Source organism: Trichechus manatus, unplaced genomic scaffold (genome assembly GCF_000243295.1).
Source record: "Trichechus manatus latirostris isolate Lorelei unplaced genomic scaffold, TriManLat1.0 scaffold00160, whole genome shotgun sequence".
NCBI classification, from domain to species: domain Eukaryota; kingdom Metazoa; phylum Chordata; class Mammalia; order Sirenia; family Trichechidae; genus Trichechus; species Trichechus manatus.
Window position 1 is genome coordinate 1,869,504 of NW_004444096.1, and position 12,098 is coordinate 1,881,601.

Here is a 12,098-nt window from a genome sequence, read left to right on the forward strand (position 1 = left end):
AATACTAAAATGCTTATAGTGATTATCAGTAGGTGCTGTAATAAACAGTGATTTGAAATTTTCCTCTTGGTGATTTTTAGTATTTTCGAAAATGTCTACAGTTATTTTTGTAGCCAGGTAAAATACTATTAAAAAACAATGAATGGGTAAGGGTGATAGCTGAACAACATAATGGACATGATTAATGTCACTGACTACATATGAAGATTGCTAAAATGTTAAATGTTTTGTTACATACATATCTACCACAAAAAAAAAAATGTGTCTAAGTAAACAAAGGTGCTGAGGAGAAAAAGGGACTTGTTTGTTAAGATGAGAGTTTAAATATAGAGGATTATGAAAATAGTTGAGAGGACATTCACCTGTCCGTATGCCATATTGAACCTTATCAGTTCTTAAAAAAAAAAAACAAAAAAAAAACCCAAACCCAACAAACACACCACCCTGCAATCAGAACCAAACACAGGAGTCTGTTTTTAAGTAACAATGACATTCATTCAATAAACTCAGTGGGAGACTTCCCTTTTAGTTAAATTGGCTGAAAATTTGTCAGCTGATTCTTTTAGAAATTTTTGTGGTGATAGAATCATTTCTTTCTCTGCCTCTGATGGAGTTTAGCTCTAGTAAGTTCCTAATAGAATCATTTCTTTCTCTGCCTGTGGTGGAGTTTAGCTCAGTAAGTTCCGGGTTTTGAATTATTCAGGGATCAAAAATCTGTTGTAAAGGTTGTCCTGGTCACTTTTTAAAAATTCTTTGTTGTGTCCTAAAGACCAGTGGTTCATCTAGTGACAGCCTTCACACATGAATAACAATACACCTCTTCATTTTTATCTATTATTTTGTAGTTTTCTCTTACTCAAATTACATAAATCAGATAAGATTATTTCTTTCACAATTGGTGGTAAGTGTGGAAAGTTGCTCAAATTGTGATGCAGTTGTGCTACAGGTCTTGAGCAGAGGAAACCACTTCTGCTTTCCTTCAATTCCTATCCCTGGTCATTTGCAATAGAAAAGCTAAGTTTTTGGGGGTGGGGGTGGGTGGAGATGGGCAAGGGAAAGCCCAGAAATGGAAAAATGCAATCCTGTTGTTTAGGTTAAAATCACTTTTCAGCTTCTTTTGGCACTTTGTGTAATTTATACCTCACAATATGAGGATTCTGTAAATCAGAACAACAACCAACCCTGTGAGCACCCCTGCTCCCAGACCTGGGTCATTTCTGACATCTGAGTCACTCAAAACTGTGGCACAGAAACATATAAACAGAATGAGGAAAGCTGTTTGCTACGAGCACGCAACTTTTAAGACTGGTTTTGTCCTTGAAAGAAGGTGCCTCCCCTTTTTCTCCTTACAGACCCTCAGGGAAAAAAGAAAAAAAAAAAACAACAAAAAGCAAGAAAATGGTCTGTCTTCAAGATGGAAAGATTCAAGGCCTGCCTGTCTTTTGCTGCTTGACAAGAACTTTGTAGCCTACCCAGAAGTCAGAGGTGACTGGGAGAAGGAGAAAGAGCCCTAGAAGCTGTGACTCTGATTTTCACGGACTAGACTGGACGGAGGCTGCAGGGGTGGAAAAGGACAGATGAAGAGGGAACAGAGCTGATAGAACTTGTTATTGGGAAAGTCTGAGGAGTTTGGAGCAAAGATTCACTTCAAACTGGTTTTATACCAATTCATGTCCCATAAAGGTGCCCTAGTGGCTCAGTGGTTGAAGAACTCAGCTGTTAACCAAAAGGTGGGCAGTTCGAACACACCAGCTGCTCTACGGGAGAAAGATGTGGCAGCCTGCTTCCAGAAAGATTTACAGCTTTGGAAACCCTATGGGGCAGTTCTACTCTGTCCTATGAGGTTGCTATGAGTTGGAATCAACTTGACAGCAGTGGGTTTGTTTGGTTTTAGTGTCTTATATGGGGGCAGTGGTGGTTCAGTGATAGAATTCTCACCTGCCATGAGGGAGACCTTACTCTGATTCTCAGCTGATTCACCTCATGCACAGCCAACACACATCTGTCAGTGGAAGCTTGTGTGTTTCTGTGATGCTGTATAGGCTTCAGCAGAGCTTTCAGACTAACATGGGCTAAGAAGGAAGGCCTAGTGATCTAATTCTGAAAATTAGCCAGTGAAAACTGTATGGATCACAATGGTCTGCAATTAGGTGGCCCAAATATTTAACAGAAGGCTGAGCTAATTTTAATTTTTCTTTGGAGACTTTATGTCCACCAGCAGCCAGATGTTTTAGTAAAACTGTACTGTCATCAAGGCAGGCCTGCTGAGATCAAGGTATTGCAGCAATGTGGATTTGTTTGTAAACTGTAAAGGCTGCAAATCTGCATGCAGAATCTGAGAAAAATAAGTGGAAAATTCAGTAAATCCTTGGGACATTACAGTCTAGGTAAATTGTTGATTTTCCCATATAAAAGTAGACAAATATTGACTTTCAGAATGCACAAGATGCACTGCAAAGATCCACAGCCATAAAATGAGTTGCATTTGAAGAGACAAATGAAGCTTAGGGACTACTGGAAATCTAGGAATAACAATATGGTTGATTGCACGCAAATCTTGAATGAATCTTCAGCCCCTATTATTTGGTTTTTTAACTGGAAGAAAAGGAGTATTACAAGGGCTGGTACAAGAGACAATTAAACCTTTAGGAGGAAAATCTTGCATGATGAGAACTAGCCCTTCTTTTGCTTCTCATTTGAGTGGATACTGGGGAATTTTTGGCAGAGGCTTAGGTAAGTCTATTTGAATTTCAATCAACTCAGCTGACAAAACTCAACCTACATCCATGGATGTGGTGGCCCATAAGGTTTCAGGAACTAGGGAAAAGATGTCAGAAGGGAGAGGACTAGGCTGAGTTGGATTTTGGAGAGGCTTGAAAGGTGCTTGCATATAGCAAATGGCTTCTTCTTCCTGAATATTGTCTAAATCAGAGCCTATTTCTGTTGACTTAGGGATGTCCAAACAAAAAACAAACCCACTGCCGTCAAGTTGATTCTGACTCTTAGCGACCACTAGGATTTCCAAGGCTGTACATCTCTACGCAAACCAACTGCCACATCTTTCTCCTGTGGAGCTGCTGGTGGTTTTGAACCTCTGACCTTTCGGTTAGCAGCCTATTGCTTTAACCACTGTACCACCAGGGGTCCCTTAGAGAGATTAGAGAGACTCAATAATATTTCTCCCTTTTCATTAAACTGTAAATGACAGTTCCATTTGGATAAAAGATCTCTTCCCAATAAATTGACAGAGGTATGAGAACTGAACAAAAAAGTATAAATCTTCAGTAGGACCAAGAGATATCAGAATAGGTTGGGAATTAATCAAAGTTTGTTCCTGATTGGTGATCCCCACTACTTTTGAGGTTTTAGTACTCCAAGGCCGGGGCTTTTGTAAACAGGTGGGGTTAACAGCAGACAGGGTGACTCCAATGTCAATTAAAAATTGACAAGGTTCTCCATTAATAAGTAAAGTAGTTTCTCCTTGTGGATTAAGAGCCACCACAGGAGAAGTCCCCATTTTGTCCCTGAAGGCCTTTCATTCTAAATCAGATTATAGGATTTTTTAAAGGGGATATATGCTAGTCTTTTGTTTATTTTTTAACTTACAGCATTCACTTTTCCAATAGCCGGGTTTTTTATGATAGTGTCAAATACCTGCCTTTGTGCCATTGGAAGGTTTAGCATTTTAGTTTTGACACAGATTGTAATTGTTGTAACTGAAGGACCATTAATTTATTAGCTTTAGAAACCCTTTCAGCTTTAAGAGTCTGGGAAAGTTTGTAAGCTAAGTTGGTTAGCTCAACAATAGGAGCTGTTGCCCGGTCTAATCAATGTCACTTTACAAAGGCTGAGATCTCAGGTTTAAGACCAGATATGAAAACAGCATTGAAAGCTCCAGAAGCACCAGCTGTGGTCAAAGTAAGGACAGAGTGTTCAGAAAAATTTTGGAGGAGCTAAGTCTAATAATCATAAACACTTTCATCTTTATTATTATTTTTTACAAGAGTGAATTTTAGTCCAATCAATTAATGGAGGAAAGACTTTTGTGATAGCCTCTAGAAATGTTTTACTCATGACTCGAGAGTCTTCCAACAGCTTGGTGGCTGTTTTATCAATATTTAAGGCTAAACTGTCCTTGAGGTTTTTCTGTTCTGCCTGTTCTAGCCATAATTGGGCTTCTGTTGGTCCAGTAATTATGTGAAGAAGCTGATATAAGTCAGGAAGCCCAGGCTGGTAGGCTTCAACAAGGATTTTAAATTCTTCAGAAAATTTATAAGGGACCTCACAGAGTTTAGGAAAATCTTTCACAATGCTATGTAATTCTGAGCATGTCCATAGCACAAAAGTGATATGTGGAGAATATTTGGCGACACTGCTGGGGTGAATTTTAAAGGCATTTCAGGTAAGCATTTATTTGCTAGTTTTTTAGGGAAAAAGGGAAGTTGAGATAAAGTGTTATCAGAAGAGTAGAAAGGCAAAGAAGGGTATAAAGAGTTAGCAGCCAGAAAGGGAACAGAAGTGGTGAGAACTGAAATTTGACATTGTAATTCTTTATTCTGCTTAATTTAGAGACAGTGTCCTGAAAGGAAGCAATTTTACTGTCTTGATGTCTTTTAGAGGCTTCAATATACCAATCAAAATAGGCATCTCACTGGGACTGTTTAATCTGGAAGCCTCAGTTCTCTAATTTACTGTGCAGAAAAGTTAATTTAGAGAAATCAAAAGAACTCCAAAGTAGCCACTGATTTTCCAAACTGTCTTGAGTGAGGTTATGTCATACATACAAGAACATGAATGATAAGAGACCATAATATTTGTTCGTGCAGTGAGCAGGAGTCCCAAAAGGTGGCTCCAGATCTCCTTCAGACAGGCATTCCCCATTTTATAATGACAATTACAGCAAAACAAACTTTTACTTGCAAGAACCAAAACAAATCCACAATAAAACTCTAAGAGTTATCAATGCAAGGGAGCCAAGCTCAGATTCAAGGGTTTTTTTTTTTACCTTAAATGATTCCTGAGAATTTATGGAAGCAGAGAGCCCAAAATGGCTCAGCAGGTATCATGCCCATGTCTGCATGCCCTGGGGATCATCAAAGATAATGTACCTCTGAAGTTCTGCTTCTGATACCAGAAATGTCAAAGAAGAAAATCTACTCTGTTAGAAGTGAAAGAAAAGGAGTTTCATTGAGGAATAATACAGCTCGAGCTGGGCAACACTAAGTAAAAATACAAAAGACTCTGCTGTCTCTATCAAGTTAGAGGTTTTTATGCATAGAGAACAAAAGAAAGGTAAGGAGTTAATGATCCAGCTTCAGCTTTGGAGTCCTGTGAAATGTAAAGGTCAGTCATTTGGTTGGTGGGGGGAGTGAGTTTTAACCCCTAGTTGAGTGGTGTCAGCCAGGTTGATTATACACATTCTACCTGGGAACAAATTGTTTACATCCTGACACATTCTTCCCAGGAACAAATTGTTTACATCCTGATCTTTTGCTTCCTGGGAATGCATGTTGATTCTGCCATTCCTGCCCTGAGATGAGTGCCTCCATGTTTTTTTTTTTTTTTTGTGTGTGTGTGTGTGTGTCCCCTATGTGCTTTATTTTATTGAAAATATATGCAGCACACATAAACATGTATATACCTATACCTACAGTTATTCACATATGTCTTCCTGTACATATTTATACATACTTATATATCTATGTAACCAAACACATATTTTTTCAGTTGTTATTATTGTTGTTGCAAAATTGTATATCCCCCAATGAAAATTTTTTTTACAAATTTCCAGGTAAATTGTTGATTGACATTTGTCATAATTTGTCAGCATTCTCTTTAATTGTGTCTATACTCTTCTATTTGTGCTCAAACACATGTCTTTACTATGGTTGTGTTGTGTTCATTACTTCCACACTTGAAGCCACATTTCCCATTACCAAAAGTAACAAGTTTCTACGTTTTAAAGCATATTTACCCCTCTTCCTCTTCTTCCTGGCCACCAATGAATATTAGTTTCTCTATATTTATCTGTTCTTGTCTTTTATACAAGAAGACTCATACAATATTGCTCCTTATATACTTGATTTATTTCACTTAGCATTATGCCCTCCAGGTCCATCATGTTATGTTTCCTGGACTCAATGAGATGAGTACTTCCAGGTTTGAAAATTTCTGTCTGCAATGACAACAGGGAAACCAAAGCCTTTCCTACCACTTGATGGTATAGAAACTTTTATGTGGCTTTTTATACAGGACACTGAAAAATGTGGTTAAGAAGGTACGCAAGAAGTTTTTCTAAGTACTTTGCTTTTCTTTTAAACTTTTTGGCCTATCGATCCACCTAACCTTGGTTATTAAAATTTATTGACACATAGTTTCATCTGTGGCTTCTCCTATAGCGATTGTTGTTGTTAGGTGTGGCTGAGTCGGTTCCTACTCATAGCGACCCTATGTACAACAGAACAAAACACTCTCCGGTCCTGTGCCATGCTCACAGTCGTTGTTATGCTTGAGCCCATTGTTGCAGCCACTGTATCAATCCGTCTCATTGTGGGTCTTCCTCTTTTTTCGCTGACCCTCTACTTTACCAAGCATGATGTCCTTCTCCAGGGACTGATCCCTTCTGACAATGTGTCCAAAGTATGTAAGACTTAGTCTTGCCATCCTTGCTTCTAAGGAGCATTCTGGTTGTACTTCTTTCAAGACAGATTTGTTCATTCTTTTGGCAGTCCATGGTATGTTCAATATTCTTTGCCAACACCACAATTCAAAGGCATCATTTCTTCTTCCGTCTTGCTTATTCACTGTCCAGCTTTCTCTTGCATATGATGAGATTGAAAACACCATGGCTTGGGTCAGGCACACCTTAGTCTTCAAGGTTATATCTTTGCTTTTCAACATTTAAAGAGGTCTTTTGCAGCAGATTTGCCCAGTGCAATGCATCTTTTGATTTCTTGACTGCTGCTTCCATGGGCATTGATTATGGATCCAAGTAAAATGAAATCCTTGCCAACTTTCATCTTTTCTCTGTTTATCATGATGTTGCTTATTGGTCCAATTATGAGTATTTTTGTTTTCTTTATGTTGCGGTGTAATCCATAATGAAGACTGTGGTTTTTGATCTTCATCAGTAAGTGATTCAAGTTCTTTTCACTTTCAGCAAGCAAGGTTGTGTCATCTGCATAACGCAAGTTGTTAATGAATCTTCCTCCAATCCTGATGCCCCGTTCTTCTTCATATAGTCCAGCTTCTTGGATTATTTACTCAGCATACAGATTGAATAAGTATGGTGAAATAATGCAACCCTGACACACAACTTTCCTGACTTTAAACCATGCAGTATCCCCTTGTTCAGTCCGAACAACTGCCTCTTGATCTGTGTACAGGTTCCTCATGAGCACAGTTAAGTGTCCTGGAATTCCCGTTCTTTGCAATGTTATCCACAATTTGTTATGATCCACACAGTTGAATGCCTTAGCATAGTCAATAAAACACAGGTAAACATCTTTCTGGTATTCTCTGCTTTCAGCCAGGATCCATCTGACATCAGCAATGATATCCCTGGTTCCCCGTCCTCTCCTGAATCTGGCCTGAATTTCTGGCAGTTCCCTGTCGACATACTGCTGCAGCCACTTTTGAATGATCTTCAGCAAAATTTACTTTCGTGTGATATTAATGATACTATTTGATAATTTCTGCATTCAGTTGTATCACCTTTCTCTGGAATAAGCATAAATACGGATCTCTTCCAGTCAGTTGGCCAGATAGCTGTCTTCCAAATTTCTTGGCATAGATGAGTGAGCACTTCCAGCTCTGCTTCCATTTGTTGAAACATCTCAATTGATATTCCGTCAATTCCTGGAGCCTTGTTTTTTGCCAATGCTTTCAACGCAGCTTGGACTTCTTCCTTCAGTACCATCGGCTCCTGATCATATGCTACCTTTTGAAATGGCTAAACGTTAACCAGTTATTTTTGGTATAATGACTCTGTATTCCTTCCATCTTCTTTTGATGCTTCCTGCATTGTTTAATATTTTCCCCATAGAATCCTTCACTATTGCAACTTGAGGCTCGAATTTTTTCTCCAGTTCTTTCAGCTTGAGAAATGCCGAGCGTGTTTTTCCCTTTTGGTTTTCTATCTCCAGCTCTTTGCACATGTCATTATAATACTTCACTTTGTCTTCTCCAGCCGCCCTTTGAAATCTTCTGTTCAGTTCTTTTACTTCATCATTTCTTCCTTTTGCTTTAGCTACTTGACGTTCAGGAGCATGTTTCAGAGTCTCTTGTGACATCCATTTTGGTTTTTTCTTTCTTTCCTGTCTTTTTAATGACTTCTTGCTTTCTTCATGTATGACGTCCTTGATGTGATTCCACACCTTGTCTGGTCTTCAGTCATTAGTGTTCAACACATCAAATCTATTCTTGAGATGGTCTCTAAATTCAGGTGGGATATACGCAAGGTCGTACTTTGGCTCTTGTGGATTTCTTCTAATTTTCTTCAGTTTCAACTTGAATTTGCATAGGAGCAATTGATGGTCTGTTCCGCAGTCGGTCCCTGGCCTTGTTCTGACTGATGATATTGAGCTCATCTTCCAGCGCTACATCAGTGTTCTGCTGCTATTCATAAGGTTTTTTCTGGCTAATCCTTTTCAGAAGTAGACTGCCGGGTCCTTCTTCCTAGTCTGTCTTAGTGTGGAAGCTCAGCTGAACCCTGTCTGCCGTGGGTGATCTTGCTGGTGTCTGAATACCAGTGGCATAGATTTCAGCATCACAGCAACATGCAAGTCCCCACAGTATGACAAACTGACAGACACGTGGGGGCCTATAGGGATTAACAAGACAAAATTCAATAACTTGCCTGTATAGCTACAATAGACAATTACACTAGCATAGTGCCTGGCACATAGTAGGCATTTAACAAATTCTGAATGAATGGATGAAAAATTAGTACTCCAATGTACTACCAATAAACAATTAGAAACTGTCATGAAAATTTTAATTTTAATGGTAAAAAAATCTAGAAATAAACCTAATATGAAGAAAACCGTGAAATTGTATTGAACGACAAAAGAAAACCCAAATAAACAAATACCATCTTATTGGATGTGAAGACTTAAATTTGTGAAAGTTTCAGTTTTCTAAATTATCTGTTGTTGTTGTCATTGTTAGCTGCCATCAAGATGGCCCTCAACCATGGCGATGCCATGTATTACAGAGTAGAGCTGTCCCATAAGGTTTTCTTGGTGTAATCTTTATGGAAACAGATCACTAGCCTTTCTTTGGAGCCACTGGGTGGGTTTGAACCATTAACCTTTTAGTTTAGCAGTCTATCTCAAACTGCTTATATCACCCAGCCTCTTAAATTATCTGTTAGTTTAATAAAATCCCCCCAAAATTTTCAACAGGATATTTTATGAAACTTGACGTATTGAATTGCAAGCTTATATAGAATAGAAAATGCAAAAGATTTATCATATGATTATTGAAAATGAGTTAGCAGTGATAGAAGACTTCCTACTTGACATCAAATATGCTTTAAAATGGTAGTAATTAAAACAGTGTGTTCTTAACACAGGAATAAAGAAATAGATCAATGTAACAGAGTAGTCTATAAACAGACTCAAGTATGTATACATAGGACTTTCATATATAACAGAGGTAACACATCAGATTTGAAGAAGTGCTAACATATTCAATAAATAGTGCTGGGAAAAACTTCAATTTCACAATAAAATAATGCATATTTTATATAGATTAAAGAGTTTAATCTAAGGGGAAAACTTCAGGTATTAGAAAAATAAAAATCCATTTTAAAATAATTTTAGATGGATAATGCTTTTTAAGTAAGATACACAACATAGGAATCATAGAGGAGAGGATAACTTTTTTTTGAAGCTACATTAAAAAGCTTAAGCATTAATAAAATATGATCAACAGTTTTGGAGAAGATGTTTGTAAGCCACAAGATAGATAAGCGTTATTATTCATAATATATAAAGAGTTCATACACACAAATAAGAAACAGGAAAAACCAGCAGAAAGATGGGCAAACATATACACAGTAAAGTCACAGATTTTAAAATGACCAATTTATGTAAGAAAAAATACTTAAGTTCATTAGTAAATAGTGAACCAAATCGAAGTAACAGTGATAAATCATGTTTTTTCCCATTAGACTGGCAAGTTAAAAAATATTCTATTGCATTCAGTGTTGGGGGAATACAAAATGGTGCAGTCTTCTGGAGGTCAATTTGACAGTGTACATCAAAAGTAAAAATGTCCATATTTTTTGAACCATCACTTCTACTTCTATGTTTCTGTCTGAGAGAATTCTTTGCACATGTGTATAAAGAGGCATTATTAGGATTTTCAATGCACTATTCTTTATAATGGAGTCCTGGTGGCACAGTGGTTAAAGTGCTCAGCTGCTAACTGAAAGGTCAGTGGTTTGAACCCACAAGCCTGCTCTCTCAGCCTGCTCCATGGGAGAAAGATGTGGCAGTCTGCTTCTGTAAAGATTACAGCAGTTCTACTCTGTCCCATAAAGTCGCTATCAGTCGGAATAGATTTGATTGCAATTTTTTTTTGAATTGTTTATGATGGAGTTCCTGGGTGGCGCAGATGGGTTAAGCACTCAACCACTAGCCAAAAAGTTGGCAGTTTGAACCCACCCAGAGGCACCTTGTAAGACAGGCGTGGTGATCTGTTTCTGAAAGGTCACAGCCTTGAAAACCCGATGGAGCAGTTCTACTCTGCACACATGGGGTCGCCATGAGTTGGAATCGACTCAGCTGCAACTAAGAACAACATTGTTTACGATAGCAGAAAATCAGAAACGATTTAGAGATCCACCATTAGAGAGCGAAACGGTGATAGACCCAGGATTACAATACACAGCAGTCAAAGAGAATGAGGTGGACCGGTACTACTGACATGGAAAGATTTGTGAGCTATACATTTATGTGAAAAAGTAAGTACAGAACAACACATGCAGTTTAGTCCTATTCCTATACCTCCCGTGTGTGTGTGTGTGTGTGTGTGTGTGAGATGCACATGCACAACTGCATAGAAAGAAGGTTCTGGAGATTACACCCCAAACTGTTGGCAGTGGTTGGGGGTGGGGTTGTGATTCAAGATGGGGTAGGGAGGAGGTACAGATGACTTTTTTTTTGTACTCACTATACTTCTGTATAGTACGAACATTTTAAAGAATATATTCAATCTTAGTTAAGTAACTAAACATTGTTTTAAAAAGGCAACATAGAAATAGCTGGTGCATTTTTCATAAGGAAGACATTTTATCCAAATTTAGGTAATGTACTAAGACCTCAGGAATTCATTGTCATCAGGGTAATGGAGTTCTTTTTGCTTCTTTTTGGGAAGGACTTATTTCCCTGAGTATCACAACCTCTTGTCCCTTTTCCCACCTCCTCTCCCCTTTCTCCCTTCCTGATAAGGGTGAGTAAGGCTCCTAGGAGATGTAGTAACAATCTCTGCAGTCATGGAAGGATCAGGGTAGCGGGGATGGTCTTAAATCCTCTGCCTGTAACTCCCATTTTAGCCGTGGATTTCCTTCCTCACTACCCAAGCTGATCTTTTAAAAACTTTACGTTCTCTCCTCTCTTCTGCCCTGCTCAAGGTTATGTAATTGTGCAAAGCAGTCAGCAAGGAAAAGGGTTGGGGTAACACACACCAGGACAGTTAGTTCTTGGATGATTGAAAAGCTGGCTACTTGGATTTCATTTTCCTTCAAATGTAATGACCGCATTTCCTACCAAAAAAAAAAAAAAAGTTACATTTGGTTGCCTGGTGCATAGATCAATATCCAACAAAGTGCCCCCTCCCCAAAATGTGTAATGCTCACAAAATGAGACATGTTTGTAGGTCTCTTGGGTGTCTTGTTTGAATGACCCTCCTTCATGCCTTCTGACCTGTACTCTTCACACCGTATATCAAAAACCAGAAGATATTTTTCCCCCTTGAGAAAGTTCATCTGTATTTCATTCATTCCACGTCAACCCTGCTTTTGTGTCCTAAACTGAAGAAAGAGTTTAGTGTGTAAAAAATGGCCCTTGAGCAAGAGTGCATCAAAACAAACC